The sequence below is a fragment of the Ochotona curzoniae genome, unplaced genomic scaffold (genome assembly GCF_017591425.1).
Source record: "Ochotona curzoniae isolate NIBS_2020 unplaced genomic scaffold, NIBS_Ocur_1.0 scaffold_4505, whole genome shotgun sequence".
NCBI lineage: Eukaryota > Metazoa > Chordata > Mammalia > Lagomorpha > Ochotonidae > Ochotona > Ochotona curzoniae.
This window is the reverse complement of record NW_024467118.1, coordinates 56,628,139-56,630,595: the sequence shown is the minus strand read 5'-3', so window position 1 is coordinate 56,630,595 and position 2,457 is coordinate 56,628,139. Positions and strand designations below refer to the sequence as shown.

The window sequence follows — 2,457 nt, the reverse complement described above, 5'->3', positions numbered from 1 at the left end:
CTTCCAATCTCCTAGTTGTTTTCCCATTCCTTGTTGCTTGCCTCCTGCATAGACTCCATGTAATGGCCAGAATAGTCTTTAAAACTATGTCAGATTCTATGACTATGTCAACACCCTCCCATGCCTTCCAATTGCACATAAAATGAAGACTAGCGCTCACTGGTTCCTGCAGTTCTGGACACCACTAACCATTATGACCTTATCATACTCCATGATGCTTCTTGGTTCCAAATTCTATTTACACCCAACTTTGTCTCTTTGTTGTTCTCACCTGTGGGCTATAACACGTGCTGTTCCTTCTGCATGCCACCCTCTTCCCAAGGTATCTACATGGTTCATTCCTTCTCCTCTTCCAACCTCAACCCATATAGCAACTGGAAAAATCATGTTCCATGGGTAAGAACAACACATTTCTCACTCTTGTTGAACTACAGTGTGTTCTCCTCAGGGATTTCTGGGTTGGTCTGGCACTCCACCAATGAACACAGCTGAAGAACAGATCCTTAGAGAGATCATTTTTTTTTTGTTCCAGTCTGAATTACCCCTTCTCATTTCATCCTTACTCTCTTTCCATCACCGTGACTTGTTTTCTTCATGGCATCCATGATCATCTGGAGTGATTTATTCATGTATTTTTTTTCTGCTTCATCTCAAAGATGGGAGCTAAGAGCACAACACTGGACTGCTTCCTGCTGCTCTACCCTCAGCATGCAGAGCATGCCAGGCCACCAGTAAGCATGACACGTAACTTGGATGTGAAGGCTGTGATAAGCCACAATGTGAGTCCCAGGAGTCTGACCAGTAGGAGTTAGGTTTTCCTCCTGGTTAGAAAGTCAACTTGGAAACAGTGGTTTCAAGTTTTTCCATCATGTACACTAGAATGATAATAGAGATGCTTTCAAAATCTGAATTGTGGAAACGGGCCATCTAATCCAGCAATTAGAATGTCTCTTTATACACCTGCATCCATAACAAAATGTTTGGATTCAAGTCTTGGCTTTTGCTCTTGATCTCAGCTTCTTGCTGAAGTGCCTTCTGGGAGGTAGCACATGATGGTTCAGGAACTTGAGCCCATCCTTGCCAGCCACATATGTGGGAGACTTGAGTTGAGTCTCTGGATCCTGGGTTTGGTCACACTAGGGCAAGCATTATAGGCATTTGAGGGAATGAATCAATGAATGGCAGATCTGTGTGCCAGATTCAATGAGATCAGGGCCTGACACAATGGCTCAATGCCTAAATCCTCACGTTACATGAGCTGGGATCCCATATGGGTGCTGGTTCATGTCCCAGCTGCTCCATTTCCCATCCAGCTCCCTGCTTGTGGCCTGGGAAAGCAGTAGAGGACATCCAAAGCCTTGGAAAACTCGGAAAAAGTTTCTGGCTCCTGGCTTAGGATTGGTTCAGCTCCAGCTATTGCAGCCACTTGGGGAATGAACCAGCAGATGGAAGATCTTTCTGTCTTTTCTTCTCTCTGTAAATTTGCCTTTCTAATAAAATAAACCTTAAAATCAATGAGATCTGAGTTGCAAGATGGCCAAAGAGGATCATGAGAACAGAGCTCACTGTCTGGGTGCCTCACTGCACGGGTGCACAGTGGGTGCAGAAGATACTGTATGGCTGATGTTCTCTCCTGCATCATACAGGGACATACCTAATATCCAGGGCTCTCACTCCCAGGAGCTTTTTCTTCCTCTTTTCCACCATGAAGTTCTCTATCATGAACTTCATCCCTCAGGGAACCACCTGGGCTCTGGCTTTCTCTGCAGAGGCTCATACAATGCTTCATTCTTTCTGATTACAAATGTTCAAGTGTCTGCTTTCCCAGCTGCCCTTCTGCCTCACAGCATTATCCTTTGTGACAGCAACATCAAAGTATCCAACTTCAATAGCCCGTGCTTCTCATTCATATCTCCAGGATCAGGAGCTGAGCTCTACAACGTCAAGCCAGTGCACACACACAAGGGCACTTCAAGAAATGTGTAGAGAATGGAATGAAAAAGTAAGCTGCTTTTTGTACAGAAGATTGTTGACATTCATGCACAGGTCCTCAAAATGTTCATGGAGAACACATATTGTGAAAAAGCTACACATGGATTTCAAGTTTTTTTTTCCACCTGAAGTTATTTTTCAGTTCCGTTTTCCTCCAAATTTTGAAGAACCTTTGTATATGAGTCCATCAATAGATTAAAAATGTGGCTAGTCAAGGTGTAATTTTGTGAGGTCTACTTAAAATATTAAAGTCCTTACTCAAGTCCCCATTACTCTGCTTCCAATGCAGCTTCTAGTTATTGCATCCAGGGAAGCAGCAGGCAATGTCTCAAGTGCTGGGGCCCCTGCTATCTATGTGGCAGACTTGGACCGCATTCTAGCCCTTGGCTTTGGCCTGTCTTCTCTGGCTGTTTTGAGCATTTAGGGAATGAGTCAGCAGATAGAAAATCATCCCTTATGGACATC

At 44.1% G+C, this 2,457-nt stretch overlaps 1 long non-coding RNA gene across 1 annotated transcript; it reads left to right on the top strand.

Moving 5' to 3' along the window:
• Nucleotides 1-240: 240 nt before the first annotated feature.
• LOC121146530 lies at nucleotides 241-2,189 on the top strand. The gene is made up of 2 exons (XR_005882227.1): nucleotides 241-396; nucleotides 1,919-2,189. It is a non-coding gene; the product is annotated as an uncharacterized LOC121146530 (long non-coding RNA).
• The last annotated feature ends 268 nt before the right edge of the window (nucleotides 2,190-2,457 follow it).